The following is a 22249-nucleotide window of genomic DNA, read 5'->3' as shown; positions in this document are numbered from 1 at the left end:
GTATGTGGACTTATGTCCTGACCATAATGCCATTATGATATTACGAATATGGAAACATGTTCCCGAATATGGGAATTGCTGTGAGTGCGTTTATATAAATAGAATTTGGCGCTTATTAATCCCTTAGTGACAGAGCCAATTTGGTACTTAATGACCGAGCCAATTTTTACAATTCTGACCACTGTCACTTTATGAGGTTATAACTCTGGAACGCTTTATCGGATCTCGCTGATTCTGAGATTGTTTTTTCGTGACATATTGTACTTCAAGTTAGTGGTAAAATTTCTTCGATATTACTTGCGATTATTTATGAAAAAAAACAGAAATATGGCGAAAATTTTTAAAATTTTGCAATTTTCAAACTTTGTATTTTTATGCCCTTAAATCAGAGAGATATGTCACGAAAAATAGTTAATAAATAACATTTCCCACATGTTCACTTTACATCAGCACAATTTTGGAAACAAAATTTTTTTTTGTTAGGGAGTTATAAGGGTTAAAAGTTGACCAGCAATTTCTCATTTTTACAACACCATGTTTTTTTTAGGGACCACATCACCTTTGAAGTCATTTTGAGGGGTCTATATGATAGAAAATAACCAAGTGTGACACCATTCTAAAAACTGCACCCCTCAAGCTGCTCAAAACCACATTCAAGAAGTTTATTAACCCTTTACGTACTTCACAGGAACTGAAACAATGTGGAAGAAAAAAATGAGCATTTAACTTTTTTTTGCAAACATTTTACTTCAGAACCATTTTTTTTCATTTTCACAAGTGTAAAAACAGAAATTTAACCACAAATTTTGTTGTGCAATTTCTCCTGAGTACGCCGATACCCCATATGTGGAGGTAAACCACTGTTTGGGCGCACCGCAGAGCTTGGAAGTGAAGGAGCGCCGTTTGACTGTTTCAATGCAGAATTGGCTGGAATTGAGATCGAACGCCATGTCGCGTTTGGAGAGCCCCTAATGTGCCTAAACAGTGGAAACCCCCCACAAGTGACACCATTTTGGAAACTAGACCCCTTAAGGAACTTATCTAGATGTGTGGTGAGCACTTTGAACCCCCAAGTGCTTCACAGAAGTTTATAACGTAGAGCCGTGAAAATAAAAAATCGCATTTGTTTTCACAAAAATGATTTTTTTTCGCCCACAAATTCTTATTTTCACAAGGGTAACAGGAGAAATTAGACCACAAAAGTTTTTGTGCAATTTCTCCTGAGTACGTCGATACCCCATATGTGGGGGTAAACCACTGTTTGGGCGCACCGCAGAGCTTGGAAGTGAAGGAGCACCGTTTGACTTTTTCAATGCAGAATTGGCTGGAATTGAGATCGGATGCCATGTCACGTTTGGAGAGCCCCTGATGTGCCTAAACAGTGGAAACCCCCCACAAGTGATACCATTTTGGAAACTAGACCCCTTAAGGAACTTATCTAGATGTGTGGTGAGCACTTTGAACCCCCAAGTGCTTCACAGAAGTTTATAACGTAGAGCCGTGAAAATAAAAAATCGCATTTTTTCTACAAAAATGATCTTTGTGCCCCAAAATTTTTATTTTCACAAGGGTAACAGGAGAAATTAGACCACAAAAGTTGTTGTGCAATTTCTCCTGATCACGTCGATACCCCATATGTGGGGGTAAACCACTGTTTGGGCGCACCGCAGAGCTTGGAAGAGAAGGAGTGTCGTTTTACTTTTTCAATGTAGAATTGGCTGGAATTGAGATCAGACGCCATGTCACGTTTGGAGAGCCCCTGATGTGCCTAAACAGTGGAAACCCCCCACAAATGACACTATTTTGGAAACTAAACCCCTTAAGGAACTTATCTAGATGTGTGGTGAGCACTTTAAACCCCCAGGTGCTTCACAGAAGTTTATAATGTAGAGCCGTGAAAATAAAAAAATCGCATTTTTTCTACAAAAATGATCTTTTTGCCTCCAAATTTTTATTTTACCAAGGGTAACAGGAGAAAATGGACCCCAGAAGTTGTTGTACAATTTGTCCTGAGTACGCCGACACCCCATATGTGGGGGTAAACCACTGTTTGGGCGCATGGCTGAGCTCGGAAGCAAAGGAGCGTCATTTGACCTTTCAATGCAAAATTGACTGGAATTGAGATCGGACGCCATGTCGCGTTTGGAGAGCCCCTGATGTGCCTAAACAGTAGAAACCCCCCAAAAGTGACCCCATTTTGGAAACTAGACCCCCCATGGAACTTATCTAGATGTGTAGTGAGAACTTTGAATGCCCAAGTGCATCACAAAAGTTTATAATGCAGAGTCGTGAAAATAAAAAATATTTTTTTTTTAACAAAAAAGATTTTTTAGCCCAAAAGTTTTTATTTTCACAAGGGTAACAAGAGAAATTGGACCCCAAAAGTTGTTGTCCAATTTGTCCTGAGTATGCTGGTACCCCATATGTGGTGGTAAACCACTGTTTGGGCACATGGCTGAGCTCGGAAGGGAAGGAGCGCCGTTTTGGAATGCAGACTTTGATAGAATTGTCTGCTGGCGTTATGTTGCGTTTGCAGACCCCTAATGTACCTAAACAGTAGAAACCCCCAACAAGTGACCCCATTTTGGAAAATAGACCCCCCAAGGAACTTATCTAGATATGTGGTGAGAACTCTGAATGCCCAAGTGCTTCACAGAAGTTTATAATGCAGAGTAGTGAAAATAAAAAATATATTTTTTTCCCACAAAAAAGATTTTTAGCCCCCAAATTTTTATTTTCACAACGGTAACAAGAGAAATTGGACCCCAAAAGTTGTTGTCCAATTTGTCCTGAGTATGCTGGTACCCAATATGTGGGGGTAAACCACTGTTTGGGCGCACGGCAGAGCTCGGAAGGGAAGGAGCGCCATTTTGGAATGCAGGCTTTGATAGAATGGTCTGCGGGCGTTATGTTGTGTTTGCAGAGCCACTGATGTACCTAAACAGTAGAAACCCCCCACAAGTGACCCCATTTTGGAAACTAGACCCCCCAAGGAACTTATCTAGATATGTGGTGAGAACTTTGAATGCCCAAGTGCTTCACAGAAGTTTATAATGCAGAGTAGTGAAAATAGAAAATATTTTTTTTTCCACAAAAAAGATTTTTTAGCCCCCAAGTTTTTATTTTCACAAGGGTAACAAGAGAAATTGGACACCAATATTTGTTCTCCAATTTGTCCTGAGTATGCTGGTACCCCATATGTGGGGGTAAACCACTGTTTGGGCACACGGCAGAGCTCGGAAGAGAAGGAGCGCCATTTTGGAATTCAGACTTTGATAGAATTGTCTGTGGGTGTTATGTTGCGTTTGCAGAGCCCCGATGTACCTAAACAGTAGAAACCCCCCACAAGTGACCAAATTATGGAAACTAGACCCCCTAAGGAACTTATCTAGATATGTGGTGAGAACTTTGAATGCTCAAGTGCTTCACAGAAGTTTATAATGCAGAGTAGTGAAAATAAAAAAATATTTTTTTTTCCCACAAAAAAGATTTTTAGCCCCCAAGTTTTTATTTTCACAAGGGTAACAGGAGAAATTGGACCCCAAAAGTTGTTGTCCAATTTATCCCGAGTACGCTGATGCCCCATATGTGGGGGTAAACCACTGTTTCGGCGCACAGCAGAGCTCAGAAGGGAGGGAGCACCATTTGACTTTTTTAGCGTAAAATTGTCTGTCGTGTTTGGAGACCCCCTGATGCACCTAAACAGTGGAAACCCCCCAATTCTAACTCCAACCCTAACTCCAACACACCCCTAACCCTAATCTCAACCCGATCCATAATCCTAATCACAACCTTAACGATAATCACAACCCTAACCCCAAAACAGCCCTAATCTCAACTCTAACCATAACCCTAATCAAAACCCTAAATCCAACACACCCCTAACCCTAATCTCAACCCTAACCTCAAACCTAACCCTAATCCCAATACACCCCTAACCCTAATCCCAACCCTAACCTTAACCCTAATCCCAACCCAAACCCTAATCCCAAACGTAACCCTAATCCCAACCGTAACCCTAATACCAACCCTAATCCAAACCCTAACCCTAATCCCAACTCTATCCCTAACTTTAGCCCCAACCCTAACCCTAACCCTAATTTTAGCCCCAACCCTAGCCCTAACCCTAACTTTAGCCCCAATCCTAACCCTAAATTTAACCCTAACCCTAGCCCTAACTTTAGCCCCAACCCTAACCCTAAGGCTACTTTCACACTTGCGTCATGTGGCATCCGTCACAATCCGTCGTTTTGGACAAAAAACAGATCCTGCAAATGTGCCCACAGGATGCCTTTTTTGCCCATAGACTTGTATTACCGACGGATGGCCACACGTCGCGTCCATCGTGCACTGGATCCGTTGTGTTTTGGCGGATCGTCGTCACAAAAAAGTTCAATGTAACCTTTTTTTTGTACGTCGCGTCCACCATTTCCGCGCATGCGTGGCCGTAACTCTGCCCCCTCCTCCCCAAGACATAGACTGGGCAGCGGATGCGTTGAAAAACTGCATCCACTGCCCACGTTGTGCACAATTTTCACAACGTGCGTCGGTACGTCGGGCTGACGCATTGCGACCGCCCCGTACCGACGCAAGTGTGAAAGAAGCCTAAGGCTACTTTCACACTAGCGTCGTACGCGGCCCATCGCAGTGTGTCGGGTCGACGTACCGACGCTAGCATTGTAAGCGCCGCACAACGGGTGCAGAGGATGCTGTTTTTTTCAACGCATCCGCTGCCTCATTGTGAGGTGCGGGGAGGCGGGGGCGGAGTTCCGGCCGCGCATGCGCGGTCGGAAATGGTGGACACGTCGCACAAAAAAAGTTACATGTAGCGTTTTTTTGTGCCGACGGTCCGCCAAAGCACGATGCATCCGTCGCACAACGGATGCGACGTGTGGCAATCCGTCGCAATGTGTCGCCAATGCAATTCAATGGAGAAAAAAACGCATCCTGCAAGCACTTTTGCAGGATGCGTTTTTTCTCCAACGACGCATTGCGACGGAAGCCAAAAAACGCTAGTGTGAAAGTAGCCTAACCCTAACCCTAGCCCTAACCCTAAATTTAGCCCCAACCCTAGCCTTAACCCTAGCCCTAACCCTAACCCTAACCCTAACCCTAGCCCTAACCCTAGCCCTAACCCTAGCCCTAACGCTAGCCCTAACCCTAGCCCTAACCCTAACCCTAACCCTAGCCCTAACCCTAACCCTAATTTTAGCCCCAACTCGTCTCTCCTGCCGGCCGGCAGATGGCAGCAGATGGCGAGCGCACTGCGCATGCGCCCACCATTTTCTTTGCAGAGGAAGAAGCCGGCCGGCAAGAGGAGACGCAGGAGGACCCGGGGACACTGGGTGAGTATGATAGGGTCCCCGAATCCCCCCATTTCTCTGTCCTCTGATGTGCGATCACATCAGAGGACAGAGAATTACAGATCGCTTTTTTTTTTTTTTTTGCGGTCGCCGGTAAACAGTTAATTACCGGCGATCACAATACAGGGGTCGGTAAAAACCGACCCCAATCATGTTCTTTCGGGTCTCGGCTACCCCGGCAGCCGAGACCCCAAAGATCTTCCGGGTGCCGGGCGGCGGGCGCACTGCGCATGCGCCCGCCATTTTTTCCCGGAAAAAAGATGGCGGCGCCCATCGGGAGCCACGAGGACCCCCGGGGGAGATAGGTGAGTATTGGGGGCCATCGGGGACACTATTTCTCTGTCCTCCGATGTGTGATCACATCGGAGGACAGAGAAATTAAATGGCAAATCGCGTTTTTTTTTTTTTTTGTTGCGACCGCCGGTAAACGGTTAATTACCGGCGATCGCAACTCGGGGGTCGGTAAAAACCCCCCGAATCATGTTCTCTGGGGTCTCGGCTACCCTCAGCAACCGAGACCCCAGAGAAAATCCAACTCTGGGGGGCGCTATTCACTTTTTCCACAGTGCCGTTAATTAACGGCGCTGTGGTTTAAGTACCCTTAGCGGCCGCCATTAAAAGGCGTATCGGCGGTCGTTAAGGGGTTAAAGCCGGATATATATTGATTACAATGGAAGTGTTGAAAATATATGTGATTTGCAAAATAAACATTAGAAGGAAACCACAGGCTAGCGCTTAATGAAAGAAATACATCTGCTTCATTTTCTGAAGAGTTTTTATTGTTTTCTCCTCTGAGGGAAAAATACACCTTATCCAAGATGGCGCCGGTGTCCTCAGAGCACTTGTGCGCAGGCGCAGACCATAATGCTATGGGTCCTAGTATGGACGTCACTGACATGCGCAGTGTCTCCAGGAGGACGCCAGCAATCGAATACACGCAGCAATGTGTCTGTAAGTGTGCTTCCTTGTTGATATTTTCATTTGATTGGGACACCTGTTAGATTTTAATTGATCATTTTACATATTTGAGAGATACTCACAAAACACTTTATTTGATTCACATATTTTTAATATGCTCTATGTGGTTATGAAAAAAAGCACTGATGCACTTTATTATACGATGGAGCACATTGGTACTTATGATAAAAAAAGTGATTATTTGTATAATTGTTATTAATAGAGAACATGTGTATTAGCTATATATACTCACTTCATTTGTATGTTCACTGCTTGAAAAAGGATTGTATATCCGAAACGTTGCCACGCCGTCCAGGCATTAAAAGCCCACTTTTTCCTATATTTTGTGTGCTGTTTTCCTTTTTTCTTCTATGATTGAAGCCATTTGGAATATTGGTTTGGAGAGCTTTGCACCACAGTTGCGGTAATATGATGCTGTTCTAATTTTTTCTACATAGTGAAGAGGAGCTATTTAATCAGCCCAGAAGGCGACGTTTTGGTCCCGACAGGAACCTTTCTCAAGCCTCAAGTCTCAATTTTTCTGGATTTTTAGATAGATAGACAGACAGATAGGTAGAAGGAATGAGATAGATAGATGATAGATAGATAGATAGATAGATAGATAGATAGATAGATAGATAGATAGATAGATAGAAGGAATGAGATAGATAGATGATAGATAGAATAGATAGAAGGAATTAGCTAGCTAGATAGATCTATACATAGATCGATAGATATTATCTATCTATAGATCCATCTGTCATCTATCTATCTATTTAGCTCATTCTTTCTATCTATTCTATCTATCATCTATCTCATTCCTTCTATCTATCTATCTATCTATCTATCTATCTATCTATCTATCTATCTATCATCTATCTATCTCATTCCTTCTATCTATCTATTCTATCTATCATCTATCTATGATAGATGGAAGGAATGGGATAGATAGACAGATAGATGGAATTAATCAGATAGATAGATAGATAGATAGATAGATAGATAGATAGATGATAGAATACATAGATAGAAGGAATGAGATAGATAGGTTCCATAGCCTTTGGTCGTCTCATCCCTTCATTATCTATGAGATCCAGTTATGTAGGTAAAGTAGCGGCTTCTCTTGGTAATGCAACTAAAAGCAATAAATAGGACTGAGCTGTAATGCTGGATACAGCTGTAATTATATGTTATACAGTCGTCAACTTATCAACCTCATTCTTTCTATCTCATTCCTTCTTTCTATTATGTCTATCAGCTATCTATCTCATTCGTTCTATCTATCGATAGATAGAAGGAATGGGATAGACAGACAGATAGATCGATAGAATAATAATCTTTATATAATAATCTTTATTTTTATATAGCGCTAACATATTCCGCAGCGCTTTACAGGTTGCACATCTCATCGCTGTCCCCTTTGGGGCTCACAATATAAATTCACTATCAGTATGTCTTTGGAATGTGGGAGGAAACCGGAGTACCCGGAGGAAACCCACGCAAACACGGAGAGAACATACAAACTCTTTGCAGATAGTGTCCTTGGTGGGATTTGAACCCAGGACCCCAGTGCTGCAAGGCTGCAGTGCTAACCACTGCGCCACCGTATAAGATAGATAGATGATAGAATACATAGAAGGAATGAGCTAGATAGATAGATCTATACATAGATCGATAGATATTATCTATCTATAGATCTGTCATCTATTTAGCTCATTCTTTCTATCTATCTATTCTATCTATCATCTATCTATCTATCTATCTATCTATCTATCTATCTATCTATCTATCTATCTATCTATCTATCTATCTATCTCATTCCTTAGATAGATAGATAGATAGATAGATAGATAGATAGATAGATAGATAGATAGATAGATAGATAGATAGATAGATAGATAGATAGATAGAAGGAAGGAATGGGATAGATAGATAGATAGATAGATAGATAGATAGATAGATAGATAGATAGATTAGATAGATGGAAGGAATGGGATATATAGATAGATGGAAGGAATGGGATAGATAGATAGGTAGATAGATAGAAGTCCAAAAATCAGAGGCAGCACACCATTGTGGATGAGGTTATGAAGGTATTCAAATTTAATAGCCCATCGTGGCATCGTTTCGGCCCGTGGAGAGCCTTTTTCAAGCTTGAGAAAGGCTCTCCACGGGTCGAAACGTTGCCATGATGGGCTATTCAATTTGAATACCTTCATAACCTTATCCACAATGGTGTGCTGCCTCTGATTTTTGGACTTCTATTACAAGGTTTGGTACATGCCTGAGGGGCCTTGCACCCTGATTTTTGTTTTTCTTTTCTGTGCTGCTCTCACTTTTTTGCAATAGATAGATAGATAGAAGAAATGAGATAGATATATCTATATCTATCCATATACAATACAGACCAAAAGTTTGGACACACCTTCTCATTTAAGGATTTTTCTGTATTTTCATAACTATGAAAATTGTAGATTCAACTGAAGGCATCAAAATTATGAATTAACACATGTGGAATTATATACTTAACAAAAAAGTGTGAAACAACTGAAAATATGTCTTATATTCTAGGTTCTTCATAATAGCCACCTTTTGCTTTGATGACTGCTTTGCACACTAATAAGTGGGATTTCTTGCCTTATAAATGAGATTGGGACCATCAGTTGTATTGTGCAGAAGTGTGGTGGATACACAGCTGATAGTCCTACTGAATAGACTGTTAGAATTTGTATTATGGCAAGAAAAAGCAGCTAAGTAAAGAAAAACGAGTGGCCATCATTACTTTAAGAAATGAAGGTCAGTCAGTCTGAAAAATTGGGCAAACTTTGAAAGTGTCCCCAAGTGCAGTGGCAAAAACCATCAAGCGCTACAAAGAAACTGTCTCACATGAGGACCGCCCCAGGAAAGGAAGACCAGGAGTCACCTCTGCTTCTGAGGATAAGTTTATCCGAGTCACCAGCCTCAGAAATCGCAGGTTAACAGCAGCTCAGATTAGAGACCAGGTCAATGCCACACAGAGTTCTAGCAGCAGACACATCTCTACAGCAACTGTTAACTTAAGAGGAGACTTTGTGCAGCAGGCCTTCATGGTAAAATAACTGCTAGAAAACCACTGCTAAGGACAGGCAAAAAGCAGAAGAGACTTGTTTGGGCTAAAGGACATAAGGAATGGACATTAGACCAGTGGAAATCTGTGCTTTGGTCTGATGAGTCCAAATTTGAGATCTTTGGTTCCAACTACTGTGTCTTTGTACGACGCATGCCTGGTTCCCACCGTGAAGCATGGAAGAGGAGGTGTGATGTGTGGGGTGCTTTGCTGGTGCCACTGTTGGGGATTTATTCAAAATTGAAGGCATACTGAACCAGCATGGCTACCACATCATCTTGCAGCGACATGCTATTCCATCCGGTTTGCATTTAGTTGGACCATCATTTATTTTTCAACAGGACAATGACCCCAAACACACCTCCAGGCTGTGTAAGGGCTATTTGACCAAGAAGGAGAGTGATGGGGTACTACGCCAGATGACTTGGCCTCCACAGTCACCAGACCTGAACCCAATCGAGATGGGTTTGCGTTTAGTTGGACCATCATTTATTTTTCAACAGGACAATGACCCCAAACACACCTCCAGGCTGTGTAAGGGCTATTTGACCAAGAAGGAGAGTGATGGGGTGCTACGCCAGATGACTTGGCCTCCACAGTCACCAGACCTGAACCCAATCGAGATGGTTTGGGGTGAGCTGGACCGCAGAGTGAAGGCAAAAGGGCCAACAAGTGCTAAGCATTTCTGGGAACTCCTTCAAGATTGTTGGAAGATCATTCCCGGTGATTACCTCTTGAAGCTCATCAAGAGAATGCCAAGAGTGTGCAAAGCAGTCATCAAAGCAAAAGGTGGCTACTTTGAAGAACCTAGAATATAAGACATAATTTCAGTTGTTTCACACTTTTTTGTTAAGTATATAATTCCACGTGTTAATTCATGGTTTTGATGCCTTCAGTGTGAATGTACAATTTTCATAGTCATGAAAACACAGAAAATCTTTAAATGAGAAGGTGTGTCCAAACTTTTGGTCTGTACTGTATATATATACACATCTATCCATAGATATATTTATCTCATTCCTTCTATCTATCCCATATCTATCTATCTATCTATCTATCTATCTATCTATCTATCTATCTATCTATCTATCTATCCATCCCATATCTATCTATCTATAGATATATGTATGGATAGATATATCTATGGATAGATGTAGATAGATATATGGATCTAATGGACAATACTCTGTACTCCTCCTTCTAGACCTGTCCTCTGCTTTCGACACAGTTGACCACTGCCTCCTACAACAGATCCTCTCCTCCTTTGGCATCAAAGACCTCGCCCTATCCTGGATCTCCTCATACCTTTCCAACCGCACATTCAGCGTCTCCCACTCCCACACTACTTCCTCATCCCATCCTCTCTCTGTTGGAGTCCCCCAAGGCTCTGTTCTAGGACCCCTACTCTTCTCAATCTATACACTTGGCTTGGGACAACTCATAAAGTCCCTTGGATTCAAGTACCACCTCTATGCTGATGACACTCAGATCTACCTCTCTGGCCCAGACATCACCGCTCTGCTGTCCAGAATCCCAGAGTGCCTATCAGCCATATCCTCCTTCTTCTCCTCTCGCTTACTCAAACTCAATGTGGACAAATCTGAACTCATCATCTTTCCTCCATCCCATAGATCTTTCTTACCTGACCTATCTATCGCAATCAATGACATCATGCTTTCCCCGTACCGGAAGTCCGCTGCCTCGGAGTAACCTTCGACTCTGCCCTGTCCTTCAAACTGCACATCCAAGCTTTTTCCACCTCCTGTCGCCTTCAGCTCAAAAACATCTCCAGAATTCGTCCTTTCCTCAACCGTCAATCTACTAAAATGCTTGTGCATGCCCTCATCATCTCCCGCCTTGACTACTGCAACATCCTTTTCTGCGGCCTCCCTGCTAACACCCTTTCACCTCTCCAGTCCATCCTTAACTCTGCTGCCCGACTAATTCATCTCTCTCCTCGCTACTCCTCTGCTTCCCCCCTCTGCAAATCTCTTCACTGGCTCCCATTCCCTCAGCGTATCCAGTTCAAATTACTAATACTGACCTACAAAGCCATCCATAACCTGTCTCCTCCATATATCTCTGAACTAATCTCCCTAAACCTTCCCTCACTTAATCTCCGGTCCTCCCAAGACCTCCTTCTCTCCTCCACACTTATTCGCTCCTCATCCAATCGCCGCCAAGACTTCTCACGAATATCCCCCATCCTCTAAAATTCTTTGCTCCAAAACGTCCGACTATCAACCACATTCGGATCCTTCAGACGGAACCTGAAAACGCATCTCTTCAGGAAAGCCTACAGCCTGCACTGACCCCGCTGCCTCCTCATCACTACTGAAGCTACCGCCTCACCAACGCTGGAGCTGCAGCAACCCTCAACCTATTGTCTCCTTCCCCATAATCCTGTAGAATGTAAGCCCGCAAGGGCAGGGTCCTCGCCCCTCTGTATCCGGCCATGTGCACACGTTCAGTATTTTTCGCGGTTTTTTCGCGTTTTTTCGCTATAAAAACATGATAAAAACGCAAAAAAGCGTGAAAAAAACACTTACATATGCCTCCCATTATTTTAAGTGTATTACGCATTTCTTGTGCAAATGTTGCATTTTTGTCCGCGAAAAAATCGCATCGCGGTAAAAAAAGCAACATGTTCATTAAATTTGCGGAATTGCGGGGATTCCGCACACCTAGGAGTCCATTGATCTGCTTACTTCCCGCACGGGGCTGTGCCCACCATGCGGGAAGTAAGCAGATCATGTGCGGTTGGTACCCAGGGTGGAGGAGAGGAGACTCCTCCACGGACTGGGCACCGTATAATTGGTAAAAAAAAAAGAACTCGCAAGAACCTTATATCCAAATGGATAATGCTGAATAAAAACTATTTTTTATTTATTTACGTTTAAAAACCTGTACCACACAACAAAAAACGTACAACCGTGCACACTATAACCGTCCCTCACACTGTAGACACTGATATCCCCTGCCTAACCAGCGGAGGTTGGCACCCTAGATATATATACGAGAGAGGCGCCCCCGCTCCTCGATGGCTGACCCTATCACTCCTACACTCTTTTCCTAGATGAAGTGATACAGCCAAATTAACAATCTCACGCGGCAGGAGATAGAAGAAAAACAATAATATCTTGATAGGATATTGACTAAACAGTGTGAGGGGGAGTGATGCCGTGACCTAAAGTGCAATCTTATAGTGCATAAACATGAAGGACAAACAACCTGACTATAACTGATCCCTGTTCACTGACCACCTGCCTGACTGTGGAGGTTGGCACCCTACTATACAGCGGAATTGGCGCCCCCACTCTGCGAAGGCTCACCCTATCAGTGTCCCTTTTTACCAATATGCCCCGGCTAGTAGATATATAGCCCGGCGCTTGTGCTGATGATGATTTTAATGGGTGGGGGCTAGCATGCAGGTTGGCAATAACATATTTCACAATGTATAAACACACATAGGGACCAGCCAAATGGCAACCATTCACAAAGGTAAGGTTACTCTATGAAACAATATAGCTAATACCACCATCTGATTGATATATAGCCCAGTATAAATAATACCCATGATGGAGCTAATACATAAGGGCCAACTCCAATTCCAATTCAGATGCAGATTAATGCAGCAGTTGCACACTGCTAGCATATGATGTAATAATCCCAAATTTCTTAATGTAAACACAGAGACCAACAGAATAGCGGTATGGATAAACCGCACAGTCAGAACATGATATCTGCCAGTATCAGTTAAAGTCAGGGATACTCATCATGATCGATGTTCTTGAGGACCCATGCCTCATGCCTCAACGCGTTTCACCAACTGGATCATCAGGAGGCTCAGATGAATGATGCTGCATGGTAAGCGCCCATATCCCTCCTATATATAGATTATCGTTGTAAAGCCCACACCAATCATGAGTGAGTCTCTTAGCAGCTGGAGGCAGATTTTACTCCCCACAGATAAAGAAAAAGAAAACCCCCCCTCCATTTTCAAGTGGTCATTTCCACCACCAACCGCATTAGATGTATTAGCTCACCTATCTAGCGCTGCCAGCGGTAGCATCACACCACCTTCTGCTCTATCAGCGCTGAAGCCGGCGTCCATTTCACACGTGGCACGCTGAGTTATGCATGGAAATCAAAGCGCAAGTCAGGAAGTGTAGTCTGCTTAACAGCGCAAAACCGGAAGTGACTTTGCGGCCATTTTCTTGGAGTCCAGATCGTGGTACAATCTCTACTGTTTCCACCTTTGGACTTATATATTGCGCTTATGTGCAGACAACAGCACTGCTATATCCTCATTCCTGCTGCCTCTACTCCTGGTAAAAACCGGCCAAAACGAGCACATATTTGCATAATGTACTGTGAAGTATACACGACCATGTACAAGGAGGGAGTGTTATAAGACATTTGCATAATGTACTGTGATATATGCATGACCAAATATAAGGAGGGAGTATTATATCCATTTATGGAGGGTTATATTAACCATAAGAGGGATCGGGTTATTAGAGATATATACACAATGATGATGAATAAAATTGATTTAGATGATAACACACAATAATTTGTGAATCCCAAATTAGCTGGGTTAGAAGGCCATGTTATAGCAAAACCTGATTTTTTACATATAAATCGGGATCCTCCACAATTATTATTTTGGTTACCATGGAGGAACACAAACCACAATTTAATGCACTCGGTTATCTCTTCATAAAAAGTCATAATATTTCATAAAAGGTCATAGTATTCAAGACAGCACCAGTGTATATTGTCAACACCAAGGGAGAATAATCCATACTGCCTTCACAGGAAGCATGCATAAGAGGTATATTCATTTAGACCCCTTGGAGTGACGCTATTAAAGCGGTAAATCCAGGCACACTCTTTCTGTAGTAACAGCCTGTCAAAATTACCGCCCCGAAAATTAGGGGTGAATGTTTCTATAATACTGAATGAGATGTCACTCACTCTGCCACCATGCACCTCATTCATATGTCTAGCGACCGGAGTGTCGCGTTTATGTTTAATATCACCAATGTGCTCACCTACTCTCCTCCTCATCTCTCTTATTGTTTTCCCCACATAGTTTTTGGGGCATCCACAGGTGGCTACATATACCACGCCACTGGTCTTACAATTGGAGAATTCACGCAGAAAGAATTCTCTACCATTGGATACACTGGTGATTGATCTACATGGCCGCATATATTTACAATTCACACAGTCTCCGCATTTAAAGAACCCACAAGTCCTACGATCCAACCAGGTACCATTCGGGGATGACCTTTTAAAGTGACTATGCACTAATTTGTCCCTAAGTGAGCGGCCCCTCCTATATGTTATCTGCGGCCGAGGGCCCACAATTTGAGCTAGATCTGGGTCAGCTGTCAGTACATCCCAGTGTCTGGAAAGAATCTTAATTATCCTGCTGTTTTGACAATCATATGTCCCAATAATTCTGGTCCTGGTTGGGGTTAAGTCAATACCATTGTTCCGCGTTTGTGTTTGTAGTAAAGAATTTCTTTCTTGTGCCAGGGCGTGATTATAGGCCTTCTCAATAGCAACCCTGGGGTACCCCCTTTCGGTGAACCTGTTTTTCATGTCCACCGCTTGTTTCCGGAAGGCATCCATGTCAGAGCAGTTCCTCCTTAGCCTCAAAAATTGGCCCTTTGGGATGCCATTTTTTAGAGCCTTTGGGTGGTGGCTTTCCCATCTTAATAAGCTATTCGTGCTAGTGGGTTTGCGAAAAATCTGTGATCTTAGTGATCCATTGGCCAGTTTGTTAATTTGTACATCCAGGAAGGATAATGTAGTTTCATTCAGCTCATAGGTAAACTTCATCCCTATTTCATTCATATTGAGCTCTCTTATGAAGTCTACAAACTCCTGTCGTGTACCTTGCCATATGACGAAAACATCGTCAATGAATCTATACCAAATATTGACATGTTTGTGCCACCACTTGATATCATCCGTGAACACAATGGTTTCCTCCCACCAGCCCAGGAACAAATTTGCGTACGATGGGGCACATGGGCTACCCATCGCAGTGCCCCTGAGCTGGTGGAAGTACTTCCTGTCAAAAGTAAAAAAATTTTTTGTAAGAGTAATTTCTAAAAGACCCAACACGAATAGACTATGTTCTCTACATTGTACCGCTCTTGATTTGAGAAAATGTTCTACAGCACCTAAGCCCAAACTATGTGGTATATTGCTATACAGGCTCTCTACATCAATAGAGGCCAAGAAGGAACCCTCCACGACATGGATGCCCTCCAGTTTGAGGAGAAGGTCCGAGGTGTCCCTGATGTACGAAGGGAGGGCTAGAACAAAGGGGCGGAGTATTTCGTCAATATAAATGCCACAATTCTGTATCAGCGAGTCCGAGCCAGAGACTATCGGACGTCCTTTTATAGGGTCTAAGCCCTTATGCACCTTCGGTAAGGTATAAAAGGTGGCAACCATAGGGTGTGATGGTAACAGAAAATTATATTCACTTTTACAGACAAGATTATTTGCCAGTGCTGTCTCGAGAAAACCTTTCAACTCGTTTTTATAATTAATCGAGGGATCATTTGTCAAGATTTCATAGGTGTCCCGATCTTTCAATATGGTGCAACACATTTCGATATATTTAGCTTCAGTCATAATCACCAAATTTCCCCCCTTGTCGGAGGGCTTGATAACCAGACCCTTCTTTTTAATGAGTTGGTCCAGGGATTCCTGTTCTGCCATAGTGAGGTTCGAGTCCATGGGCCCTGATGGAATCTTCCTCAAGTCTCTTTCCACAAGGCTAAGAAAAATATCCACACTTGTAATGTCTCCTTGAGGAGGCATTTTGGTGCTTTTGTTTTTTAGCTTGGTATACGGGGCCCCTCCATTTTGCGACTCGTTCTCCTCTAAGAGGCCTACCAATGCTCTAAAGCCCTCCATATCCTCCTCATTTACGCCCAACCTCTCACACTCCATTTTGTCATTTCGGGCAAAAAATTTGTTCCAACGTAATTTTCTACAGAACAGATGAATATCCTTGGTCCAAGTAAAGCTATCAAACTTATTTGTGGGGACAAAGTTTAAGCCCTTTCCCAGAACACCATAGTCTTCCCGTGTGAGAGGGACATCTGCCAGATTGATGATTTGACCATGACTCAGAACGCCTTGGGTCTCAGATGATACCCGGTTCTGATATCCCTCTCTAAAAAAGAAGAGGAGGAAGCAGAGGATGAGGAGGGGAGGGAAGATTGTTGTGGATATGAAGGGTTTGTTCCACTGGTAAACCCTCCTGTTCCCCGTTGACCCTGACCCCCTCTGAAGAGGCCCCTTGAGTACTGCTTTCCTCTGCCTCGCCATCCTGACCTATAACGTTTCCCTTCTCTCGGGGGAAAAAATGATGATGACTGAGATCGTTCTGTATCAGATGTTTCGATATCTGACGATGAGATATCAGAGACACTATTCTGATGAAAAGAATAGGCTTGATTTTCACCAAAGGTCCTGAGATCCCTCTGAAACTGTGACTGCTTCCTCTCCTTTAAATATGATTGATATTTTTCCACCGATGTTTGCAATAGGCCCTCCCGTCTATTAAAATCCGGGTCCGCCTTTAGTTTTAAAGTTTGTTCTATAGATTTATTAAGTTGTTTTGATGATGCTTCAAACAGCTTATTCTCCTCTTCGAGGAGCAGTTGCATAAATCTTATGGAAGAGTCTATAGATTCTTTCAACCACTTGGCTAGTAGCTCGGGGGAAGCAGCCCTAGGTGAGGGATTCAGATTTATTCTAAGACCTCTGGGAATCACCCTATTCTTGATATAGTTCTCTAAGGCCTTAATTTCCCACCAAGATTTAATGTGTGCCTTATAGTCACCATATAGGTCACCAAACTGTGATTTTAGGGACTGATTTACACCACTAGCATTAGACTGACCACTAGTGCAGAAAGCTTGATTTGCATCCTCCAACCAAGTATCGGTATTTAAAGGACCCGACAAGAAACTTGCCATACTGGCCAAAAAGAGTAAACTCGAACTAAACTAATTAGATAAGCCACTAAGGTTATAATATTAAAGAACTCGCAAGAACCTTATATCCAAATGGATAATGCTGAATAAAAACTATTTTTTATTTATTTACGTTTAAAAACCTGTACCACACAACAAAAAACGTACAACCGTGCACACTATAACCGTCCCTCACACTGTAGACACTGATATCCCCTGCCTAACCAGCGGAGGTTGGCACCCTAGATATATATACGAGAGAGGCGCCCCCGCTCCTCGATGGCTGACCCTATCACTCCTACACTCTTTTCCTAGATGAAGTGATACAGCCAAATTAACAATCTCACGCGGCAGGAGATAGAAGAAAAACAATAATATCTTGATAGGATATTGACTAAACAGTGTGAGGGGGAGTGATGCCGTGACCTAAAGTGCAATCTTATAGTGCATAAACATGAAGGACAAACAACCTGACTATAACTGATCCCTGTTCACTGACCACCTGCCTGACTGTGGAGGTTGGCACCCTACTATACAGCGGAATTGGCGCCCCCACTCTGCGAAGGCTCACCCTATCAGTGTCCCTTTTTACCAATATGCCCCGGCTAGTAGATATATAGCCCGGCGCTTGTGCTGATGATGATTTTAATGGGTGGGGGCTAGCATGCAGGTTGGCAATAACATATTTCACAATGTATAAACACACATAGGGACCAGCCAAATGGCAACCATTCACAAAGGTAAGGTTACTCTATGAAACAATATAGCTAATACCACCATCTGATTGATATATAGCCCAGTATAAATAATACCCATGATGGAGCTAATACATAAGGGCCAACTCCAATTCCAATTCAGATGCAGATTAATGCAGCAGTTGCACACTGCTAGCATATGATGTAATAATCCCAAATTTCTTAATGTAAACACAGAGACCAACAGAATAGCGGTATGGATAAACCGCACAGTCAGAACATGATATCTGCCAGTATCAGTTAAAGTCAGGGATACTCATCATGATCGATGTTCTTGAGGACCCATGCCTCATGCCTCAACGCGTTTCACCAACTGGATCATCAGGAGGCTCAGATGAATGATGCTGCATGGTAAGCGCCCATATCCCTCCTATATATAGATTATCGTTGTAAAGCCCACACCAATCATGAGTGAGTCTCTTAGCAGCTGGAGGCAGATTTTACTCCCCACAGATAAAGAAAAAGAAAACCCCCCCTCCATTTTCAAGTGGTCATTTCCACCACCAACCGCATTAGATGTATTAGCTCACCTATCTAGCGCTGCCAGCGGTAGCATCACACCACCTTCTGCTCTATCAGCGCTGAAGCCGGCGTCCATTTCACACGTGGCACGCTGAGTTATGCATGGAAATCAAAGCGCAAGTCAGGAAGTGTAGTCTGCTTAACAGCGCAAAACCGGAAGTGACTTTGCGGCCATTTTCTTGGAGTCCAGATCGTGGTACAATCTCTACTGTTTCCACCTTTGGACTTATATATTGCGCTTATGTGCAGACAACAGCACTGCTATATCCTCATTCCTGCTGCCTCTACTCCTGGTAAAAACCGGCCAAAACGAGCACATATTTGCATAATGTACTGTGAACTTGAAAATGGAGGGGGGGTTTTCTTTTTCTTTATCTGTGGGGAGTAAAATCTGCCTCCAGCTGCTAAGAGACTCACTCATGATTGGTGTGGGCTTTACAACGATAATCTATATATAGGAGGGATATGGGCGCTTACCATGCAGCATCATTCATCTGAGCCTCCTGATGATCCAGTTGGTGAAACGCGTTGAGGCATGAGGCATGGGTCCTCAAGAACATCGATCATGATGAGTATCCCTGACTTTAACTGATACTGGCAGATATCATGTTCTGACTGTGCGGTTTATCCATACCGCTATTCTGTTGGTCTCTGTGTTTACATTAAGAAATTTGGGATTATTACATCATATGCTAGCAGTGTGCAACTGCTGCATTAATCTGCATCTGAATTGGAATTGGAGTTGGCCCTTATGTATTAGCTCCATCATGGGTATTATTTATACTGGGCTATATATCAATCAGATGGTGGTATTAGCTATATTGTTTCATAGAGTAACCTTACCTTTGTGAATGGTTGCCATTTGGCTGGTCCCTATGTGTGTTTATACATTGTGAAATATGTTATTGCCAACCTGCATGCTAGCCCCCACCCATTAAAATCATCATCAGCACAAGCGCCGGGCTATATATCTACTAGCCGGGGCATATTGGTAAAAAGGGACACTGATAGGGTGAGCCTTCGCAGAGTGGGGGCGCCAATTCCGCTGTATAGTAGGGTGCCAACCTCCACAGTCAGGCAGGTGGTCAGTGAACAGGGATCAGTTATAGTCAGGTTGTTTGTCCTTCATGTTTATGCACTATAAGATTGCACTTTAGGTCACGGCATCACTCCCCCTCACACTGTTTAGTCAATATCCTATCAAGATATTATTGTTTTTCTTCTATCTCCTGCCGCGTGAGATTGTTAATTTGGCTGTATCACTTCATCTAGGAAAAGAGTGTAGGAGTGATAGGGTCAGCCATCGAGGAGCGGGGGCGCCTCTCTCGTATATATATCTAGGGTGCCAACCTCCGCTGGTTAGGCAGGGGATATCAGTGTCTACAGTGTGAGGGACGGTTATAGTGTGCACGGTTGTACGTTTTTTGTTGTGTGGTACAGGTTTTTAAACGTAAATAAATAAAAAATAGTTTTTATTCAGCATTATCCATTTGGATATAAGGTTCTTGCGAGTTCTTTAATATTATAACCTTAGTGGCTTATCTAATTAGTTTAGTTTTAAAAAAAAAAGAAATAAAATAAAAAATAGTCATATACTCACCTTCGATGGCCCCCGGAGTCTTCCCGCCTCTCATCGGTGCACGCTGCCGCTTCCGTTCCTATAGATGGTGTGGTGAAGGACCTGCGATGACGTCGCTATCACATGACCGCGATGGCGTCGCGGTCACGTGACCGCGACGTCATCGAAGGTCCTGCACCACACCATCTATAGGAACGGACGACGCTGAGGAGATCGGCTGTCTGCAGAGGGTGAGTATAACCATTTTTTAATTTTTTTATTATTTTTAACATGATATCTTTTTACTATTGATGCTGCATAAGCAGCATCTATAGTAAAAACTTGGTCACACTTGTCAAACAGTATGTTTGACAAGTGTGACCAACCTGTCAGTCAGTTTTCCAAGCGATGCTACAGATCGCTTGGAAAACTTTAGCATTCTGCAAGCTAATTTCGCTTGCAAAATGCTAAAAAAACCGCGAAAAAAACGGGAAAAAAACGCAAAAAAAAATGCGGATTTCTTGCAGAAAATTTCCGGTTTTCTTCAGGAAATTTCTGCAAGAAATCCTGACGTGTGCACATACCCTCAGTCTGTCATTGTTAGTTTGTTTACTGTAAGTGATATATGTAACTTGTATGTAACCCCTTCTCATGTACAGAACCATGGAATCAATGGTGCTATATAAATAAATAATAATATGGATAGTTAGGCTACTTTCACACATCAGTTTTTTTCGTCAGGCAGGATCTGGCGAATTTTTGAAAAAACGGATCCGTTGCAAATAGTAAAAAACTGATGCAACTAATCCGGTTTTTTTTAGAGAGAGAGAGAAAACGGAAAATGTGCATGATTTCAGTGGAAAAAATGCATGAAAAACCGGATTCGGGTGCCAGATTCATCATTACACATCTCAGTTTCATACGTTTTTCACAGGATCCATCGCTGTGCGTTTTTGTCGCCGTAGAGAAAAAAATGTTCCTCTGTACCTTTTCTCCGTTCGTCGGAAACAGCTTTTTTTTGACAGATCTGGCAAAAAACGGATGAAACGTGTGGCCATTAGGCGCAATCCGGCGCTAATACAACTCTATGAGAAAAAAAACAGATCCGACGAAAAAAAATCAACTTGCCAGATTATGCCTGACGGCAAAAACCTGATGTGTGAAAGTAGCCAGATATATATATATGGATAGATATATCTATGGATAGATGTAGATAGATATATGGATAGATATATCCATAGATATATAATAGCAAGGCCGATGTTGATTAATGAACATGTTTAATAAAAAAAAATTGGCAATTTTCTGCGCTAGAGGGGGAAAGCCGACGGCCGGGGGCCAATATTTGTAGCCTGGGAAGGGGGTTATACCCATGGCCCCTTCCCAGGCTATGATTAACAGCCCGCAGCTGTCTTCGTAGCCTTTACTGGCTATTAAAATAGGGGGAACCCCCAAAAGATGGCGTGGGGTCCTCCTATATTTTATAGCCAGAAAGGCTATGCAGATAGCTGCAGGCTGATATTAATAGCCTAGAGAGGGGCCATGGATATTGCCCCCCCCCGGCTACAAATACCAGCCCCCAGCCACCCCAGAAATGGCGCGTCTCTAAGATGCGCCAATTCCCACACTTAGCCCCTCTCTTCCCACTCCCCTGTAGTGGTGGGATATGGGGTAATAAGGGGTTAATGTCACCTTGCTAATGTAAAGTGACATTAAGCCCGGTTAGTAATGGAGAGGCATCAATAAGACGCCTATCCATTACTAATCCTATAGTAGTGAAAGAGTTAAAAAAAGACACAGCCAGAAAAAAGTATTTTAATATTCTTAATTTCACCATACTTACCATACTCGATCGCCTGCAAAAAATTAAAAATAATAAACCAACCGTATACTCACTTTCCGCCGTAGTCCATTTAATAAAGAGTGTCCCACGACGATCTCCCCTATAGAACAGTGACATCGGGTGATGTCACTGC

Source organism: Ranitomeya variabilis, chromosome 1, assembly GCF_051348905.1.
Source record: "Ranitomeya variabilis isolate aRanVar5 chromosome 1, aRanVar5.hap1, whole genome shotgun sequence".
NCBI lineage: Eukaryota > Metazoa > Chordata > Amphibia > Anura > Dendrobatidae > Ranitomeya > Ranitomeya variabilis.
Note: the sequence above shows the minus strand (reverse complement) of the source record.